Source organism: Tenebrio molitor, chromosome 6 (assembly GCF_963966145.1).
Source record: "Tenebrio molitor chromosome 6, icTenMoli1.1, whole genome shotgun sequence".
NCBI classification, from domain to species: Eukaryota; Metazoa; Arthropoda; class Insecta; order Coleoptera; family Tenebrionidae; genus Tenebrio; species Tenebrio molitor.
The window spans coordinates 9,822,348-9,846,025 of NC_091051.1; the positions used below are offsets into that span (position 1 = coordinate 9,822,348).

The 23,678-nt window shown below is 33.0% G+C and overlaps 1 protein-coding gene across 1 annotated transcript in view; it reads right to left on the reverse strand.

The window, feature by feature from the left end:
• Positions 1-23,678, reverse strand: part of LOC138134197 (piggyBac transposable element-derived protein 4-like) — a 166,775-nt gene that overhangs the window by 137,766 nt on the left and 5,331 nt on the right. The gene's annotated exons all lie outside the window — the stretch shown is intronic.

Below are 23,678 nucleotides of genomic sequence, written 5' to 3' on the forward strand. Positions count from 1 at the left end.
TTTTCTTCAAAATGCACCACTGATTACTTAACTACCATGTTACACAAAAGCAGAGGAGAGGCAAAACAAATTATTTTCTGGAAAAAATATAGATATAGTTTAAACAGGCGCCCGTGGATTTTTACAGTTTTACAGCCACGAGGTTTGCGTCAGATGCGTGCAGCGGTAATTGTTTAGCGCAATTGCGAGTTCCTCTCCTGATCCTCTATTGATATCTCCGCGATAAAAGCCACTTAGGTTCTTTGTGCGCACAGACTGAGTGATTTTTTGGTCCGACTGTAATTTCTTTGGCTAATAAATCTTCATTATGAGAAATGCGCAGGTAGGGGCGTAGCACGTCGAGACTTAGCCCACACAGGAGTCGAACTAATTAATGCAGCAATCATACCTGTGTTAATGTGTAATTTGAAGATTAAAGTTGCGGTTGCTTTGAGAGGCAGCGTCAACTATTTAATAAACTGCTGCCTTCGAAGCGACATTTAAAATTTATTTCGAATCCCACGGATTTCATGATTTATGTGTGTCTCGAAGGGGTGAAATCTAAAACTGTCATTAAAATAATTTAACGCGAATTACCAGTCGACTTCGGTCTTGCTTGTTTTAAGTATCCCCACAAATAATCAATAATATGAATGGAATTCAATTTGGTGTCGCATTTTTTTTACAACTGCTACGAGTTTACTTGCAGAGGAAAGACTAATTGTTTTCTATCTGTCAGGTGAACAATACGTTTCCACAACAAACTACGTCGTGATAAATTAATGACAAAATGCAACTATAAAAGGAAGTGAAATTATATTCTCTTAGCTGCGTCATCGTATGGTGTTATATTTTTAATCGAAATGAACCTTCTATTCGACTCCGGGTGCCTCAAATCTCGCCCTCAAATCTTATTTAATCATATCGGCTACTGTTGTCGTTCATAGAAACCGTAGATTGATTTAGCTATTGGCATTTCAAGTCATTAAGATCAATGATTAACTTACATGCATGTTGTTTATAATATTCGATACGGATACGTGATTATAGCGCTGCCTTTCTTTGTTCAGATTGATAAATACAGATAATTGCTATGAAGCTGCGAGTAAATATCGCTCAACAGTTTCGTTTTTTACTACCAACACATACCAACTTACGGGTTTTTTTTCTCATCACGTGACACCGCAAAACACTATCGACAACACTCTCTCCACGCCAATAATACAACTGCTGTCGTTACTTCCAACACAATCAGTCTTATTGAAGTGATAAAAGCTTAACCTGTATCATTAACTTCGCATACAAGAAATGGATAATTGCTTTTGGGCTTTTGCATGGCGTCGCTTGTCATACTTTCAGCAGAAACTCCATTTAGTTATGTCTTGAAGAGAAAAAAAATATTTTCACTTATGTACGTGTCAATTATATTAACTTCAAGCCCCTATTTTGTAGGCAACCAAGTAATCATAACGATTAACCTTTAGTATTGTATAGTTACGCTATGTACTGTGCCTGACCAATTTCACAGCCACAGTCAACTACGATGTAAATAACATCCATAATAACTCTGCACTCTAAAATAGTTTATTGTATTATTGAAATAAATTGACATTACTTTAAAATAACATTTAATAATAATAATGACATGTTTGTGAGGCTGTGTTCATTACGACCAAATAATTAATACAACTTTTCGTGGAATAATGTTTTAATTAAGAAAATTGATATTTTCTCTCTAATAGAATTAGGATCTCAATTTCGTTAATATTATTTGAAGCGGAATTGGAGTTAGTAACACTAATTAAAGATTTATGTGTCGGAATTCTTTGTGTAAATTTTGATTTTTTTTCGGTTTAATTACTAGAACACCCAGTTAGGTGCTAAGCCTATTAGAGAGAAGATTAAATTAAGCGCAGAGATATTAACATTATTGTTGCGGATGGCGTGGTTCCGTAATCAGAAGAACCATCGCGAATTAAGAAACTAATCACTACACAAATTGCTCGGTTAATTAATAAGTCAACAGTTCAAGTTGATGATAATTAAGTGCAGCATTAAAGAATCGTTTTTTCGAATTTGTAATTATAATGAAGTTCGAAAAAGAAATAAAGAATGTCAGCGGATAGAGCCGTGGCGTTTGAAATGGGTTGGATGCTTCTGATTTTTCTATACCAATAATTGATCAATAATTATTACTGTCAGATCAGACAATGCATGTTTGGAATCTCGCCTGTATTTATAAATATATCAAAGAAACGCCATTATATTTCAACTACGTGGTTATAATGTTTTATCGGGTTGGTGTGCGACTGAGGCGAAGCATCGCATAAGAAAATTTTAGTTCCTTTTATTATAATAAAAAATATATTGAAATTCAATTATTATTAATAAAATCTTTTAACACCGATTAAGAAGTTCCTATTTAATCTCTTTTGCATGACGGAAAGTAACAGGTAAAATTGTTTAAATTCCTACAAAACTGTGAATATTAAATTATTTAAAAGTAAGTCACACAGGATGATTTTTTACAAAAATGCTTCTGCGGTTAAGCAATTCTATTATTTTGCTTCAGCGACCATTTTTCAATTGAAGCGCAGTTACAAAACTCTCAAAAACTTTCTCCCACCGTGTAACCATAGGTAACTATAGTCTGTCTCAATTCTAAATTTTCACCACCTGTTGAATTATGTTGGCAAAATAAAAATATTTCTAAATTGGGGATTGTTATAACCAAAGTTGGCAACATAATTAATTTAAAGTATAAACCATTCACGATTATTTCAAATTCGGACTGTCTATGAAAATCTGACATTTTAGTTGGCAGTATTGTGATTTGTCTTAATAAATCTATTTTAGGTTATAATTCAACCGAACACTGCTCCCAAGTTGTTACATTTTTTAAATAATTGAACGCATTAGGAACAATAATCGTAAAATTGTAATTGAAATGAAACATACATATTTGTAGGGCAGTTCTGGGTAAATTCTTATTAACTAAATTAATGACGGAATTGACAACAATGCGAATATTTAAAAACGAAACGTCATATGACAGGACCTGACGCCAATCTAACAAAAAGAAATCGCGGCCTCCTGCGTGTTTAAAATAATCGTGAACGGCATATAAAGTGTTTCGAAGACATAAAAAGGTTGCCACCCGAGTTAAGTAATAGACAAATTGATGAAAAGGTAGGAAATATTTTTTCGGAAAATGTACAAAATTCTAATATTCTAAGATATTGAGTTGTAAAAACGGAAATTGTCAGACAGAGAATGATAACGTCACAAATACAACCTGACGCATTTTTCACCGAACAGTGTTGCCGGTTGTATTTCTAACGTAGAATGCAGTGCTGGTGGAAATTTAGAATTGAGGTAGATTATATAATCAGTTTCAAAATCAAAATCCACCACCTGTTGATTTATGTTGGCAGAAAAAAAAATCCCTAGAACAAGCTTCATCTTTTTGGGTTGGCCCCAAATTTGACATTTAATTGTTGAGTTTATTTACGTAACCCAAAATAATTATTATGTACAGAGAGGGTGTAACTACTCTATCGTACCTGTTGAGTGAAACAATAAAATGAGAATAAAAAAACACGATGAATTACGACCAAAACGACGGTCAACAGTTTTCTTTCATAACCCCACTTTTTTCTGACACTGCAGACACACTAAAAACAAAAGTTGGCGACGTTGTCGGTTGTATTTTCGAGGTAGAATGCAGTGTTGGTGGATTTTTGATTTTGAAACAGATTATAAAGTTCATTTACGTTGGATTTTCCCTGTCGAATTGTTGTCATGTTGCAAACCTGCACCTCCTTTTCTAGTAATTTTCACATTATCGTGTTAGAGCGATTTGACGTTTTTAATTTTGAATGTTAGTTTGACGTGTGAAATAAAGTTACAGATTTCTTCATAAAATTCTATTCCTCTCCTATTCCTGGTTAATTTTACCATGGCGGAAAGAAAAATGAAGGTATAAAACCTCCTTAATAAATAACAGGTAATTTGAAAATTGCGTTTATTAAATGTAGTCAAGAACTGAAATAGTGAAATATGCCTATCCCAACCTAACCTCTGCAGTCTACGCATGACATAGTTACTTTATCAGCCCGTATTGGCGACATACACAGCTAACATATTATTGAAGTACAAATCATACTGCCAAAAAATTAAATAATTTGACCTTGACGAGGAAAATCCAACGTGAATGAACTTTAGGTGGCTTTTCATTTTTCATCCAGAGTGGCAATTAGATATTCAACAACAATTAGATTAAATATTGCTTTGTTTCGGTGTTTCTAATTGGAAGTAAAAACTTCACAAACGCTAAATTAAAAATATGGAAAAATCAAAAGTTCCAAAATTTTGTTACTAATTAGGTACTTATTAATAAACTAATTCAGAATCTGTTTAGCTGGCTTAGCTCATTTAAATTATTGAAAGTGTATCGTATTTTAAAAATTGGTCATTTTAGTAATTAATAATTGAATAATTGAATAAATAAATCAACGGTTCTTAAATTATACTGGGTGTTCATTTAAATTTATCCTCAAAATTGGCGAGCCGATTGTGAACGCACCACTCGTCCGTTTGCAGAGTAAAAACACAAACAACACAAAAAGTGAGGTTAGATTTAAACAGCTAATCCATGATCTGTAATCTGTGGTGCGTTCACAATCGACTCTGCAACGCCAACTTTAAGAAGAAATTTAAATGAATATTTTTTATAAGTACATTGGATATTAATTAATACAGTTATTAGTGAAAAAGTAAGAATTAATTGCTTGAAAAAATATATGAACATAAATTCCTATTCAAAATGTTTGAACAGCTACGGTATCTCGATTTTTACACACTAACCAAATTAGGATCTGTCATTTTACCACATGGAGTGTGTAAAATAACACGAAAATTTTAAGCTTTCAGGGACTTCCAAAAAAACTGTTAGCTTATCATAAATAAAGTCCATTTGTACTAAGACAAGATACCGCTACCATTGATCCGTTCAGTTTTCAAAAATGAACATAATTTAATTGTTTTCATCTAAAGTTTGCTGGCGCCATCTTGTGGTGTAAATCGTAAGCATGTCATTTATCGGTATAATAGATAACTTTCTCCCGTTAGCCAAAAAGATTAATACATTACTAATGCGGTAGGAATTTTATATCGCTCGGTTTTTGTTAAAACATTCTCGCTTCGCGGTCGTGTTTCAATCTAAAAACCTCGCGCTGTAAAATGTAGCCTACCGCATTTGTATTGTATTGTATTGTATTGTATTGTATTGTATTGTATTTGTATTTGTATTCGAATATTCTAAACATGTAATATTTGAAAACATTTTATAATCGTTCTATATCTACTTCCTTTTAAATTATTATTTTATTTTTGGAATAAGAACAAGGCTACCATGGTATTATTAAAAATTTACAAAACATTTTGTGAAGCTGTGGAATAATTACTATTTTTTTTTCAATATGAACAAATATTTATACTCGCATCCAATAATTGCCTAAATTTTCTGAAGTAAAAATTGTGCTCGTCTATTTATTTATGTACTAGACCTAGAGAATTTGTGGGCAAATGCTAATTATTATGTTGATGCTCAAAGCCTTGTTGTGTAAATATGATACAAATCACCAAAGATTGTAGAATTAAGTTGGGAAAAATAAACTGGTGAGTAAAAGTTGCGCATAAAAGTGTAATCAGGCGATTTATGCGATAAACTCGATTATTACGACAAGAAGAACTGTTATTATTAATCATTCAGCATAGGAGTAGCCAGTCGAGATGAAAGCAAGAGTATTATTACATTACGACCAACCGTGCATAACTACACAGGTACACAATAATTATTTATAAAATGGTTCCAGCTCCGATAAGCTAAAAAGCTAGAGGGTGACTATTATTATTAAAGGAAGTCTCGAAACGATAATTAAAGCATTTATTGATGCAACCTAGATGCCGAAGATCTTAACGTCAAACCGTTCGTCATGAATGGCATGTTTAAGTAAAAAAAATCCAAGTATCGATGATCCGAGTAAAAATTGTGCCAATTACTCGCCTTGTAAGAGAAGGTGGAGTATCGTCGAGTGGAATCGTTCGGAGAAATGAGCGAGGTATGAGCGTTGTTCGAATTTATTGCAAGTCAGAGCAGTTCTATTATTCCTCTAGTTGATTACGAACCCAGCAGGGGTACAGCCTGTCGCTCCTGAACCAAATTATACTTAATTATAACCATAATGTAGTTTCGATTTGCCCATGTAAACATTCACGCGACCCTTGTGGAAAGCAACGCCACCGAAAATTCCATCAAAAATTTTGTTCGTTTTGCGCCACTCCGACACGAACTGGTTTGCCAGTAGTTGCACCACAATTAATCATCTAACAATTGATTGAAAATTAATCAAAACTATAACGAGGCAGGTGATTGCTTGTGAGCGTTCACACCATAGGCGTCAAATTAGATGTTTTAGAAGCCAACTCCTTTATAATTATGGCATTGTGAGTTCTTTGGCCTTCTCCCTTAACGCGCTTCCATTTCGGCGGCAAACAATGAGGTCGCCCGCGAACAATCTTCATCGATGAATTAATTGGCTACCAAAAACTCCCCGGAGGAATCGACGAGCTCCCGGAGATCCTCCGTCTAACTACACCTATTCAACAAGTTAATAAATCCGAAGTTCCCACAAACAAAGCGGCGTCGATCATGATCAACGTTTCGAACATAATGAATGATGACGTCAGGGCTCCCGCTGCTAGACTTAGGGAGCGCTGCGACCACAATGCTTGCCATAAAAAGGTTATTGGGTGCTCTTTGTTAACACTGATGAGGGCGGACTAGAATATTAACAAAAAGTTCATGTTATATTACAAGTTATTATTAACGAGACTGACTGATAGCTGAACGGCCTCTAAACAATACCGAGGAATTTCGATCGATTCTCATCTTTGTCTCAACTCCGGTAGCACCTCTCTAGCTCCGATTATATTTTTTAAATTAAATCGTAATTGCCTCTATAATTGCCCGTATCTAATTAATCACTCTCGTTTCTTACACATTACACCCATCAAATTTCGTTAATGATACGATATCATCAAAAAAAAAAAAATACGCTGACCAATCCTCTCGATAAAATAAGAGTGGAAAATTAAATTATGTAACGTGCACAGGTGAAAAAAATTGCACCGATAAATCTTCCTTTCTATTATTAATGACTTAATAGAGCACAATTTTAGTTTGTCCATCCGGTTTACGTTTACCTCCGACTTGACGTCTTTGCATTGCCGAAAAGGACCAATGCAAGCTTTAATTCTTGCAAACTGCTTGATTTAATGAGGCTACTGGTACATATGGTCAACATAAACTTAAATATCTTTGACATAATGTTACATTACCCTAATTAAAGAATTGAACCTAAACCAACAAATACATTATAGAGAGCAGGTACTTCCTCTGGCAGGATTTTAATTAATGCCGCTGCTGTTACCGCGATAATATTTATGTTTTATTTATAAGATTTAACATGTGTACGAAAGGTGTAGATACTAATTACCAATGACAGGACGGTTACATTTTTTTTACTTTACCTTATTCGTACACCAGCCTCGTGTTTGGACTTGATATCTTTATTAACTATGCGAACTGAAATAACATAATAACTTGCAACCATTCAAATATAGGTCAGTAAAGTCATTTTTTCATCATAAGTGAATTATTTGTTTCTATCAATAAAAAGTGAAATTGTTTTAAATTATTCTTAACGACACTAAAAAAGATTATTATCGCTAGCATTTTTACTAGGTTATAAAGTATTTAAGGAATTTAGATATGAGATTCTATGGATTATAGGAATTTATGTTAGCAGGAAAAATCAAAAATTCATATTAAATGTGATAAAATAAATCATATTTTTGCATATACAGGTGTATCTAAAATGCGTAGTAGAGCTTGTTAAATGACAGGTTTTTTTCTATTTGAACTTTTTACGAAAAAGCGTGGACGTAAAATTTTGAATAAATTAGTCATCAAAATGTATACCCGCCAATGGATAAAGGGCGAAAATTTTCTGTTAAGATAGAAAGGGAGCCTTGTCAAAAAAGTTACATTAATATAGAAAAAAAAAATTCTCATAGTTACAAAAAACGACTCGTTTGGTAAAAATTAGAGACCAAAAATTGACGAGTTCTTCCAGTGGTTAAAATTAACACACGTATTTCAGATACACCCTGTATATGTGTGTCTTTAATTCATATTTGAATTAAAAAACCTCTATAACAGTGAGAGTGAGTTATAAAATGACACAACATTTTATGAAAAAAAAAGTTTATTACATTAAGTTCTTCTGCCTTTCCGTTCCCAATTTAAACTATGACTAGTGGTGAAGACATCTGGAATGATTTTTTTTTCGGCTCTAACCTGCACCAACCGTTGGTCCACTTCTCTGACTAAAACAATCTAATTTTTCTTTTTAATATACTAGGCTCCAGTGAATACTTGACACAAAATAGCACTTGTCCACTGGAATTATGTTTCAAACCACATTCGCCCTCGTACTTCCTCTTTTATCAAATTCCATTCGGAGTAAGCCCACACACAATAAAAGTGACATTGCTCAAGATAACACCTGTTCGATTGACACTTCGCAACTGATTTAATGCAAGAGAAATAATAAGTTGCTCTCCGGTGCTTAGTACTGAAAGGTGCAACAAATTGCTAGGATCGAGGATTTTGTTGTGACTCAAGTTCAACACTTCTATCGCTTCCAGTTTTTCAAAAATATTGTTTTTGAGGGATCGAAAATTTTTAAATCAACCAAATGACGTATCTCTGGCATGTCTTTAAAGAGATTGTGACTCAAAGTGATTTCTTTGAGATGTTTCAAATTTTCCAAAACTAGGGTTACATTTTTAAAGTGGTTGTGATCTAAATTCCCGGTTCGATTTCAGTCAGTTTATTTCTTCTAATTGTGACAGTACTGGCAGTATTTGTTGAATTGATCAGCGGGAGTGCCGTTTTATACACACGTGTTAGATGATTATCAGACAGGTCAAAATGCACAATTCTGTGGTGTTCAAATGCACCTGCTTCTATTCGTTCGATTTTATTGTTGACCAGACTCATCTTTGAAACGAATATTTTAGGAAAACTTAATCTTTCGATAGTTTATAGCTTATTTCTGTGGAGATTTAGTAAATCTAGCCCAACTGACTGTTCACAATAGGAAGCATCTTCTGGTAGTTGGTGATTTTTCGGATTATTATCAAAATTTTCAATTTCTTGAATTCATCCAAAGCTAAGTCCTTAATAAAAAGTCCTAAATAAAAAGTCCTAAATAAAACTGACTGCTGTAAACTTTGATTTTCTTAGTTGATTAAATGCACTTCAGTTTTCAATGTTGTCCCTATGTTTTACATCATAAAAATTGTTACACATTGTCATGTATGTCGTTCGACATCTACTTGGTATTGTTGGAAATATTATTAGAAGACTTAATAAAAGTGGTATGCATTTGTGATGACATTCATTTTTTAACTTTACCAATCCGAAAACTTGTCGAGCTATTTGGTGAATTTCGATTGTTGTTTGCACACTAGCCCTGAAAAAAATATACTCAGTTATAATACCACGAGTAGTCAAAGATTGTCGAATATTTTTGTGGTGGTATCACGAATGGTCATTCGCTTTATGAACACCATGAGTGCGTAGCACGAATGGTGTTCAAAAGCGTAATGACCATAAGTGATACTATCGGAAAAATATTCTACTATCTTTGACTACGAGTTGTATTCAACAGACTATTCAATGAACCAAATCAATGATTAAAATAAAAATTTTCAAAGCTAGTTCGCAAATCTGCGTTACACATGATTTCATTGTTCAGTTAACTTCGTAAGAAAGTAATAATTTCTTTGAATAAAAATAATAATCAAGGTTTGTTTAAAATATTCACCTCGACCACTAGTGGAATAGTCAGTTATATTTTCACGAGTGGAATATTCGCTGGAATTTTCTGTTGCTAGGCTACGAAAGTACATGTCTTCTCTTTTATTGGTTAATATTTGAAAAATAACAGGTGAATTGAATAGTCAAAAATATTTTTATTTTTGACACAGGGAATTAAAAACATAAACATGCGGGTAAAAGACGTATTAAATCTAGTGTATTAAGAAAATATATTGGGTGTTCATTTAAAGTAGGCGTTGAAAAGTTTATTGTGAACGCACCACGGATTACAGATATCACAGATCAGTTGTTTAAACCTAACCTCACTTTTTGCATTGTTTGTGTGCTTACTTTGCAGACTGACGAGTGTGGTGCGTTCACAATCGACTCTTCAATGCCAACTTTGAGGATACATTTAAATGAACACCCGATATAAAGAAATATTTAATATAAACGAGAATTGAACATACATATTGATTGACGATCAATGAAAAGCAATATTTTGAAAACTTCTAGAGTCAAGTTAAATTTTTGGATAAATTGGCGTCGAGTTTTGGCTGAAAGTAAAGTTTTTGTAGCTGTTTTTTAATAATGCTGGGACTCATCTTCACTGTTTATTTTTTCTAAATTTCCAAAAATTCTAAACGATGGTAAAAATATTACCATTTTGGCAAAATGCAATTTTTTAATATACTTTTTACTCCATTCTTTGCGATCTTTCTTGCTACTGTGATTTCATCAATAAAATGAAATCTTTACAATTCGATAAACGACAGATTTAACTGACTAAGTTTAACTGAATATTCCATACAATACAGATTAGCATTTTTTGTTTAATCAAAACATTCTAAAATCTAAGTTGAAAACTTTATGAAGAAAGAAGTTAAATAGAAAACTTTTCTGTTATTTCATTTCATATTTGAAACTGTCATAACTAACAGTACGAGCATCGAAGACTCTATTTTTGTTTCCACCCAATAATGATCACTCTCATGTTTCATAAAATATTTCTTTTAAAATTCCACAAAAAGGCCCCATAGATTTTCATTCAAATTCAGAATGCCATTGGTCCTATATGCATTGGCTAAATTAGTACGTTTCAATTAATTTAATACAAAGGAGATTTTAAGTTCTTGCTCCAATAATGTCACTGCAAATCGCTACAGTAGGTAGTTTGTTATTTAAATTAAAACTTAAATTGTCTAAAAAAATGCAAATTACCGACTTGCTGGTGAAAGAACTTCTTGCAATCTTTGTTTTATCAATTCTGTCTGACACTAATTAAAATTGAAGGACCATTTAGTATTGACTACAATAACACCTTCAATTTTCCTGATACCAAATACACTCTTTTGTAAATAAAAAAAAGGACATAGTCCCTGTGTTGTCAGCTTTCACAAAAAAGTGTGTTTGGTATCAGCAAAATACATAAATATCATTCTTGTACTGTTGAATTATCAATTTTTTCAGTGAGTGTTCAGTTGTGGTTAGTTCCTTTTATGTCAATACATTGAAGGAAAATCAGGGTAATTCTATTTTTTCGTCCAAATAATTCTAGTATTCCCTCGAAATTTGAAATATTTTTAATTTGGAAGAAAGATCAAATAATCCGCAGGAAAATCTGGTAATACAGTAGTACATTACCTTGGACGTGGACGTGATTCCGCAAAATAAAATACAAGATCTATGGTTTATTAATTATTACTTTACAACTTCGAATATTTAAATTTTAAATATTATATTATTTATCATACAAGTTTTATAAGACAGCATATTGTCGCACACACGGGTTTAAAGCACGACGAGCATAGCGAGGAGGTAACAAGTGCGACAAAACGTTTTATAAAACGAGTGTAATACAGTATTTTTTTTACTTTGCTCTGTTAGTTTTATGAAAATTTCTATTTGAACGAAATTTCATTTCACATTTTTGTCTATGACGTTTGGGTTGGTACTTCTGTTCTGATTGTTATGGTTTGATAACTGACGCTTGATTTTGTTGGATATTCAAGGTCCAGTAACCGAAATTACGCGATACTGCCAATATGACAAAAATAAAAGTTTCCAAAAACAGTATCGTAATAACCTTCATTAAAATACTGTTTTTGGGGTTTTAATAGATTCATTAAAGACGCAAAGTAGAAAAAATGATGAGATCAGAGCACAGTAATTTAAATTATATTATGTTAGAATACTAGATTTATGTATTACATAACGCTTAAAGTTAAAAGTTAAATCAGTATCAAATTTACTTGATTTGCATTTTGATACACTGACCGCCGTGAATTTTTTATTTCCACTTGGTTAACGCACAAGCGGCTTTCAGAGACACCTGTAAAAATGTATTTGCTTAATTACCAAATTATTTATATACCTTGGTTTTATTCCTAGACGTCGGCTAACCAAGCAGAAGCCCAATAAAAACTGACCTAAAAATCTTTTGCGTTTATGATAATTCCGCAAGTTGTCCAGTTTTTTAACACACATAAATGCCACAACATTTTAATCGAGCAGATGTCATCGGTTTTGGTTTAAGTATGCGGACAGGTGGAAATTACCATGTACATAATAAACAAATTATTTGTATCAGAGCACCGTATCGTAAAGCATAAAAGTGAAAGTTGAAAAAGATTTGCAAGACGTTACCGCCGTGCAGATATAGTGAGATTATGCGTGTAAACGACGTCCTGGATCGCAGACCGTTTATGCGTCATTATAATTGAATTAAGATTGCATAATGGTATTAAGTGCAAGACTTCCTTGCAGCAGGTCCGTTTTTCGTCGCCTCCAATCAGCTGCGTCGAAAAGTAAAGCACGAGTGTTGAGTTACAGATCCACACAAAAACTTTATCGTTAGTGAGCTTCTCTGATTTGTTGTTTCACACGGAAAAAACGTAATTGGTGGTCGATTTAATCGAATCATTATAACAACTTGTATCTTGTGCTAACTAACAAGGTTCCAGACAAAATATCGAAAAACTCGTAACGCTCTTGTCTATCAAAGCAGAAAATTACATTGTCTCGTTTATCTCATCTCGTGGCAAAAACTGACTCTTTTGTTTAGACGGTGAGTATTTTCGTTTGAACGTCACAACTCTAGACCTATTCTATGAACGGACCCCCAACACACAATGAAGGAGCTGCGAGCTTCATAAACTATTAAGAAATGTTTTGTGCTTCATCACCCAAGAATGTTAACATTTGATTTTTAGTAACCTAATACGTTAACAAGGGACTGAAAATATCATTTGACTTTTATTCTGTTTGTTAAGTTAGACGGAAACGATTTTTTCCCAGGTACGACAAAAGAATAAAGTATTGGTTTACGCACATTTTTCGAAGGACTTTTACTTTCAATTTTAATTAATTAAGACCAATGGCAGATGGTCATTCCGGAAACTGCTTTGTAAAATTGTTGTAAATACCTGTTGGTGATAAAGATTCTTTGAATCTTACGCAATGATATTCACAAATCCTGCTTCGCACGTGTACTGCCGATGATTTCGCCTTTTATAGTAAAACCGACGTCTGGATGTTAAGAGCGGCTTTAATTATTAAACAGATGTGCAAAATTATTAATAAGAAAAAATGCTGCATTTTTTGCGGCTTTCGTTAAGTGAGAATGTTTAAATGTCATAGCGAACACATTTCGACCTGAATGTATCTGATTACATACGTGCAAGGTGCTACACATGTTCCCTTACATAAATGTTCCAAAAAAAGGTATAAATAATGGAAGCCGGCAAGTAATTTATTAAAATAAAATTCATTCCGTTAAAGAATATCACACGTTTTTTCCTTGAATAAAAAGTCTGTACCAGGGTTTTTTGTAACCGCTACCATGAACTAAATCAGCTGTAAATTTTTAATTAATGATACTTAAGATGAATTTTTTTAAATATGTACAAGCAAATTAAAATAAATTTTGTATTCAACGTTGTTTTTACTCTTTATGAAACAGGAATTAAATAAATACATTGTACTGGGATTCGATGTCATGCATTTCTTTAATTTTTGGCTATTTCTACTTAAATTGAACTCAAAATAATGACAAAGTTTACCACACTAGTGTAGCAAAATAACACTTTATGGCACTATGTAATTTGACTGGTAAAAAGTTGCGTCTTCATCCGTATCGTATACATATATGGTTTATTTTCGCAGTGGTAACAAATGCGTGAAAAATAAAAATGTCTCAAGCTTCCTACTTTGATAATACTATTTTTTTCCATTTCCTAATTATTTCGTAAGATAATGATTAGTACTAATACTAGTAGTAAAATTGACAGGTTACGATAGCAATATCACTTAATTAACTAGACTTTCGGTACGGTATTTTTTTTTAATTTTATGGTTTGTTTGGTTTGAATGAGATAGACTAATAGAGGTCACTAAGCAAAATATATTGGGTGATTCAAAATGATGGTGGATAAATATGGCAACTATGTTCGAAAATGTATGTGGCAACTGTGTGGGTGGGGTATAGTTGACATTTGGTATGACGTTTCATACGCGTGGATTTGATTTTTTTTATTGCACATTAACTTGACAGTTTTCAAAATTACGCGACTATAAACTGTCCTATCCTACCTACAGAGTTGCCACATAAATTTTCATACATAGTTGCCATACTTATCCACAATCATTTTGAGTCACCTAATAGAAAGCTTTACAAAACTGTTGCCCATTTGCTCGGAAAAACAACAGTTATTAATGTAATTTTTTTATATTAAATACTTTTTGTTTGGCGGAATTTCGGACAAAGTTGCAAAGAAGGAAGGAGATTGATCACTTTTAAATAAAGATTAATAAGGAAACTTGTATTATTTATAAATGAAAAACAATTTGGACATTTCTGAGAAACCACAGTTTTTTGAAAATGTTGTCCCAGACCTTTAACAACAATACAAAATTTGCAATGTTTTTCTACTAAGATCAGAAAAAAAAACTTGTACAACAAAAAAAAATTGTTTGTATTTTTATTTTCAATTGAGAATTTATTAGAATTCCTTAACAAGGCAATAAATTTGGTTTGTTAATAAATTCAAAAATAATTACATAACATTTTTTACAATGCAAATATTTCCGATAATAATGCGGAATAATAATAATGGAAAAGTGCCCCGAATGTTTGCAGCGTTGAATAGTAAGGGAAATTTTAAAATAAATAAATTTTATTTATTTATTTTACTTATTTTATAAACATTTTACTTAAAAGACCTTGACATTCCAATGAGGAATATTTAATTTTTTTATCGTGAATTAATGTTTCAGATTCCATCTTCTTCTGTTTCATCTCATCAGACCTGGATTCTATTGGAGAAAACTCATTTGAATATTCAGCACTTCTCATAAAACCAGAGTTTATAACATTTTGGCTGTGAAATATGGACGAAGAATATAAGTTCTGCTCTAACCACCGTATGAAGTCCCCAAAAAGTTTTGGATAAAGCAGCTAATACGACACAACTCTATAGATTAGAAGATTTCGAAACTTTCACATCAGGCTAATTTAAGATAATTATTTATAATAGTAAAAATTATGTTTATTTTACATCATTTAACTTGGTGTTTTATCTATACCTTGATAAGAATAGTATCATTTCACTGCTTTCTAAATTATATGTAAGTACACTATCGGACAAAAGTAAAGCAACTTCAAAAAAGAAAAGGAAAAAATTCAATATTTTATATTTAAATGGCAGAAATACAAACAAATTCTAATTACTTTTTAAATCCCAAGTAGGCGGCTGTCACCTGTGATAACTAATCGTTTATAATATTAACACAAAGCAATTTAAGAAATTTTATTATCGAAAGTACACACCGTTTATGCGACAAAAGTAAAGCAATACTTTGAATTTTTCGTAAAATAAAGGTCTTTCCTTGAAGTAAGAACTAAAATATTCCAATTTATCATTGTTAGTTATTTCCACATAATTTTAGTCATGCCACGAGGCATCCCTATCTGTAAAGAATTAAAGCAGATGGTAATAAATGCCCATCTAGAGAGAAAAAAACAGTCTGCTATTTTAAAACAGTTTCTTTTGCCGAAATACAGTGTGTCAAAAATAATGTCTACTTACAACGAATGAGGACACTTAGACAAAAGTCCAAAATCAGCAAGACCCAGAAAAACTACTATTTTAATGGATAGACGGATTAAAAGAATGTCTCAAAATGATCCATGGTTACCTGCACCGCGGATTATTGCAGAAATTCCGGAAATTCTGGTTAGTCCAAGAACAATTCAACGAAGATTAATAGAAGCAAAATTGTTTAGTCGACGTCCAGTGAAAAAGCCCCTTGTTTCTAGAAGAAACAGATTAGCTAGGCTTGCATTTGCACGAGAGCAAATTAACTGGACCATACACGATTGGAAAAAAGTCTTATTTAGCGATGAAACTCGCTATAAAATGTACAGTTCTGACGGAATGAAACGTGTAAGACGACCAGTTAACACCAGAATACCAGATTCAATCTCAAGTACGTTACACCTACAATTAAACATGGAGGGGGGAGTGTTTTCTTATCGGGCTGTTTTTCGTGGAATGGAGTAGGCCCCTTGCACCGTATTGAGGGAATCATTGATAGATATTTTGTTTATCGGGACATTCTGCAAAATGTAATGCTACCATATGCAGAATGGGAAATGCTTTTGCGTTTAGTGTTTCAACATGATAACGACCATAAACACACACACACACGACACACACGCGACTTGTTCGGGAATGGTTTCACAATAACAATGCTGAGATTTTGCAGTGACCACCACAGTCTCCAGATCTCAACCTGATCGAAAACTTATGGGACGAGGTAGAACGTCGAATTCGCACAACTCGGTTTCCTAATACACAGGCATTGCTTGAAAAAATTAATGAAATTTGGGCAAATCTTCCAGACAATACCATTCAAAATTTGATTTCCTCAATGCCACGGCGCTGTAGAGCGATTATAAGTAGTAATGGATATTCCATTAATTATTAGAGTAGTAATTGTTATTTTTTAATGTTCTTTTTAATTGTTGTTTTCGATTAGTTAAATAAAATCATCTTGTATAGAAGTGTTGCTCTACTTTTGTCGCAATGATTTTTTCAGTAATTTTTAATATTAACATTTTTGAAGCCAAACTATGCAGAAATTGTACCATTTTTGTCTGAAGCATTACTTAACTTAAGAGATGGTAATTCATTATAATTAATTTAAAAAATCTCCAAATTCTAAAACTATTTTTTAGTTACAATAGAAACAACAATTTTGTTGCTCTACTTTTGTCCAATAGTGTATATGGCCATTGAAACAGCTGTTTGATTTTGTTCATACAGGGTGACTTTGAAAGTTGTGGAGATATTTTAACTAGTGATAGAACTCCACAATACGTAACGATTGAGCCAATAATGCCTTATACAAATTATAAGGCTGAAAGTTTTTCAAATAAAGTTTGGGAGCCGCTGAATTTTATGAAAAAATGGGTCAAAAAAATCATAGTAGACTTTTTTTGTTGTCGTTTCATTCAAAATTGCTTCATTTTGACAAAAACCTCAATTTAAATCACAAAAAGCTTTCACCAACCTCGAGAAAACTAATATGGTTTTGATCCGTGGACATTCAGAGCTAGGACGACAAATCTACCGTGAAAGTTTTCCTGAAAGGATACTTCCCAATGCACGAAACCTTTGTAAACGTTGTGCAGCATCTTCGCGATTTTGGGTGTTACGAAGTGAAGAAGCGCGACTTGGCCGGCAACGAGAAGATCGCATTTTAGTTGCAGAACTTGAAATTCTTCACGATTGAAAACTAGCCACGAACCCGTACGCAGCAAATCATCTGTTATTAATAATTATAAAAGGAAATAACAGTGAAGAAACACTTGACTCAAACAGATACACACTTTTAGTTAAATGTTTGAATATTTGTTAAAATCGAAAGAGAAAATAAAATGTACTTTTTTTGTTTAGTTTTAGACAAGCGTAAACGTAATTAAACTGGTCCCGTGTTCGATAAATATTTTGGTGTGTAAGTTTTCATTGTTTTCTGATAAGATAGTTTAGACTTTTATACGTCGGTAATAAAACGCTTTCATAAAAGTTTTTATTCTACCTTAAGAGTAGATTCTATCTTGTATTCGAATAGCGTTTTATCGCTTCTTTCTTGTAAACAGAAGATAATTTAAAAAAGATCTTATTACATCATTAAATCTTGGCGTCCCACGGACCCACTTTGATTTTTTGAATCAGTGCATCCGACTCCATTGACACCCCTTCGGCGCACTTATTTATATTATTAAAGCAAGTTTGGATAGATATATTGTTGTAAGGTTTAACTGCAGTGTGTGTCGCGAAATTTATGGTCGGTCGGTTCGGTGTTCCAAAAAAAGTTTGACTTCTCGTATGTATGTCAATAATAATAAAGCCACACCGCGAGGGCTTCTTCTTATTATGTCCCATATATTATCAGCACCTACTCGTCCCACTTATAAAAAACCGGTATAAAATTTAAACATAGTTTATTGTGTTGGAGCGATTTAACATGAACTTCCACATAAAGATTTTGCGCCTTTAATAATTCACACTGGCCGACATTAATCCTTTAAAGCCATACGTTATCCCACTGGAGCTTAAAATTTCAACGGTATTCAAAAGGCGCCATTTATCAAAAATAATTCGCGCACTAACTAGATGACTATATTAAAAGACAGATCTGCGATAATTTACCGCTTTGTTTATTCCCCGGGTGAGAATTTCGCGGTGGAAATGTTCCACAGTTTAAACAAGGCTGGATACTAAATCTCGGAGGTGTATCATTACGGCAGGTCGAGACAACTATATCTGGTGCAGCAAAGGATACACTCTGTCAAAGTGTCTAACCGTCTTGTATTTTACAATGCTCATTGTGCTCCTTATTTATGACTACTCATCGAAGTCGGCTGTGCAATCATATTCCTCTAACCTGCAATTAAGGAAGCTGTAAAGAGCTCTTCTTATTATAACCGTGAGCTTTGCCTCAACATAACACTTATAATCACATAACCGATCGTTCGACCTTTGATGGCCGGACGCGTAATCATTTACCTTACCTCAATCTCGGATTAACGCTATTAATTTTAATGTCTTGCTAAAACGCTAATGTTATCCATTGTCTAATATCAATAAACCCGTGTTCATCAACGAGACACGTTGTTACAAATCGTCTTTACACCGCAGAAGGCTGTCCAAACCAAACTCGATTATATACCATAAACTTAACAAGTTATTCGTTGGTGCGTGGTGTGGTGCGAGCATCACGAAACAAAACAGTCCATCCCAGTAATTTCAACTTAATGATCTTCATATAGACATTTTACTCTTTCAATGGTCGCTAACTAAGTAGAAGCAGTTAAAACGATCGTTAAAGTTCAGAACGGAGATTATGACTTCACTAGCCACCGGCAATTAGATAAAAGTTAATGCACTCATTTCATAAGTGATTGATTGTAAACGCTGAAACTGAAAGAGTCGTTTTGTTTGCTTTTTCAAAATTGCAAGCAAGCGGTCTGGTTTCATGGCATTAACATCACGCACGAACTCTAATGAATTCAATCAATTTCTGCAAAAATTACGAAATGCTACTAGGATCTGTAATTTTGAAGCGCCGTACGAGGGTGGTTCGCTGTTTGTTGCCCCCGACCAAGAAGACCTTGATTGGCAAATGAAGAAGAAATCATCGTATGATTATTAATTGACAATAGGTGTATACGCACCATATTTAAGAAACTGTTGATCAGTTGTTCAGCACTTGGGATTGTTTGAGCAAAAGCTACTCTTCACTTCGTACCCTTTCTTCTATGTAAATCCGAAATAGTCAACGCCGCTTTAGAAGAGTTTCACTTCCAACGTGGCTAACACATTAGGTACTATGCTAGAATTTCCTCTCTCTCTCTCTCTCTGGTGCAAAAACTAAAAGATCGGATCTTCGTTTTTCGTTATTAGACACGACATATCTACTTAGAATATCAAAGCATATTCCAGGAGTGACTTCTGAGACAAATTTTGAAAGATCTGTCACGGTGGATGAAACGTTAAAATATGGAATGGGTAGAACACCTGTTGAAAGTTTTGTATCACCACATCAGCAGGAAAGTTGTCGGAACAGTTCTTTGAGATTCTGAAGAGTGGACAAAAAGAAGAAGAAAAAAATTGAGACGACCTTAATGTCCCATCAAAACGAAGGTCCGGCTCATAAGATTTGCATTTTCAAGGCTCTTATTTTTAATACCTCTTTCAAGTATTGATTTAAGCCTTCAGTTCACTGTGATTACTGTTTTTGAAAATAATAAAAGTACCAATTTTCCGGACCATAAAGCAGTAATGATGGAGGTAAAAGGGTACCTAGAGGTACGCAAAATAGTTTTTCCATGATCATTGAATTTCAGTGGTCTTTGCTCACTGAAAATACTGAGCAAACATGGCAATTGAATCACTAGTGAGGAAAAAATATTTTCTCACTAGCGTGCAAAGTGAATGTTTTGCGAGTTTGTCGATAGAGGGCGCCAAATATGTTGTACTGAAAGTTTTCTTAATCTGTTTGACATATTTAAACTTTTAACCTGTTATTTAGATTTCAATTGACGAAAAAACGTGTACGTAGCTTGGGGTAAACTTTCTGAAAAAATTCATGCTAAATGCATTATGTGTTGGTATCACTAATTAAATTAAAATCAGTAAACCAATCACAAACACGCAAAGCCTAACAACATAACCTCTTTTGTTTGGAATTTTGTTGAGCCACGTTTTGTTGTGAGAAACTGTTTTCGTGAGTTCCCTGTCGAGCTAATTTTGTAGAAGTTATTGTTTCAGTGATTTTAACAGTTGCAGATAGATAATGTACAGTTTACGTTAATATAATCTCATTTTTTACTCTTGTCATGTTTTTGTGGTTTTAATTTATTTACATTAAAAAATAGTCATTTGCGGCATAATAAGATGTAAGCAGCAGGTTAAAGCGATGATTTAAATACACTTACTGCAATTAACTCAAAAAGTGACAAAAAAAATGCTGCCCGAAATTTCATTCCGCGACTTTATTTTATGATCATGAAAAAAATCAGATTCAACACACATGAGCAAACGTGCATTTAATCACTCGTACGGGTGAGGTCCTCGCCTTCGGCTCAGACGCCCAACTTCCGTACTCGTGATTAAATGCACTACTTTGCTCACTTGTATTGAAAATAGCTATTTTCTAAGGGAATTAAAACCTTTCAATATTCAACTTTTTTCCGTACAACCTGGTAAGCGTTGTCATAGAGATGTTTGGCGGGAAAACGTTCCTGATTTCTTCATAACAGGGAACAAATTAAATTAATGAAAAGAATGCTAAGTGTGGCTCACAGTCGACTTTCGACAGGCGTTTTTTTTTAGTTCAGGTTGTTAAATTTTTGCCTGGTAATAACTGGGTTAAAAAATTCTCATAAGCCAACCGCTTCCTTATTATTACCAACACAACGTTTCGAATTTATATACGAAGTAATTCTGGAAAAAAATTATTTTAGCGGTATCTGTAGAGGTATCTCATCATTTATCTCAAATTGTTCTTGATTCCGAAATGTTTTATAAAAATAACTCCTTTACAGGAAAAATTTCATAACTCTCAGTGACATCAATCCATCCGTTATTCACATGGGTGGGCTTCATCTTTCTTCACAGTCTTCTGGCCTCTCAGGAATTTCCGTAATAACATCGAGAACTTGTATATTTGTTAATTTGTACAAATATTATCACTATTACTCATATGACACAAAAATGTTTAGTTGACAATTCTTAATGTTATTCATAACAATCACAATAAATTTTCTGGCCTCGTTTCTGAATAAAAAATAAATATTCAAAGAACTGTACCTAACTTTGTTTCCGTTAGTTTCATAGTAGAATAGGACAAATATATGAATGATTCATTCATTTTCTTTGCTATACGGGTTTGCATGAATGTGACATTATAAATAATACAGCCTAAAATTAATTATGTAATAATTTATTCCAGAAATAAGCTACGTGTATCTTAAATTTCTTTTTATATAATTGATTCAAAAAATTGAAATTCACGCATAGTTATCTGTGCATGAAGTGGGTCATTTTCTTACGTGTCTTTCTTTTTACATTGTTAGTAAGATCGAAACCATAGAAACCATACAAAACAGTGTGTGAAATGCAATTTCACGCATACGACTATTTCTGTTTTTCATTTCACGCACTGTTTTTTATTAGTTACCTAGCAATATGGTCACTGCATTGAAACTTCAGAGTTCCTTCAAAAATTTGAATTTTTAATTTCAATTTTTTGAATCAATTATAGAAAAAATATTGTTTATATTTCGTGCGCGAAGATGTTTTTGTGCATTCAAAGGCTTATACTGCCTCGACCTTCGTCTCGGCGTAAAAGACCTTTTCATGCACAAAAAACACTCTCTTCGCGCACTTAATATAAAAATAACTATTATTCATTCATTGTAAAAATTAAATTTTTTTAAAAGATTATTGACGTATTATGTTCAAATTATTATTTTAATGTTTATTCTATTTGCATCATCTTGCTTAAATATAAAAATTCAATTTTTTCTACATTTTATTTGGGGTATTTTAACATCAAACGTCTTTAAATTTCAAATCATATATTAAATCTCTGTATTAATGCTCTTTTACATAGCTTATGACTTACGTAAGTTATTTCCTGGGCCTTATAGAATCTTTTTATTCTATTTTTAAAAAGGGAAAATGAATATTAATTAACAGGTGTAAGTATACATATTCTCTGACATAATTATTACGCTATTGGAATAAATTATCATTAAACTTAACTGACTGGAATAATTGAATTTTAACATTAGTAATAATACAAATAATGTTCAAAGATATAAAGTGTTGCAGTGGATGCAGATGCGAAGGGCGAAAAACCTGTGAGAAGTTACACCACCCTTGCCTTCTTTTAGATTGCAACATTATGTTTACATATACAGAGTGATCAACAGAAAACCAAATCAACAGTGTTACCTCATCTTGTGATATATCGAAACGTCTCTCCTAGCTTAATCGTACACATATGTATACTTGCTATACGCAGTCGTTTTATTGGTTGCCTACCTCTCGAAAAATCTATTATTAATTAATTAATTATTAATGCTTTATCTTCAATGGTAAAACTCATTTTACTACTTATTCTAGGATCATTGTTGCTTGCAATTACAGGAAATGTCCCTAAACTTTGCCAAAATCGAAAACTTTTTTTCAAGGTTAACATTAACACCGTTGCTTTAAAACTGACGTTTCTTTGAGATATCACCGAAAATCTGCTTACCAGTGGCGTCGCTGATAATAATAATAATAAAATGTACAATTATAATTCCAACTTCTAAAATTCATGAGTTATGATTTATTATAAAGTAGCGTTTGAGACCACAAACTGTCTACGCCCATGCATTGAACGCTTATTTGTATAGGATTCCGTTACGACATGACTGATAATTTGCAACGCCTGCTCTGAATTGTTTTCTTTTTGATAATTTTGTATAAAATCAAATGAAAAATGTAATGCAAGGTATGTAGCCATCAAAAATTCCATTTTGTTGAAAATATTTCTCTCTTGTACATCTGTGTAAAAAACTGGACGTGGCCAGTCTAATGTGAGATTATCTATAATAGTTGATAGACAATGGTCGTAGTTATCAAAAAACGTGTCCAAGATCTCGCTTACACCCGATCGGCAAAGTACATCCATA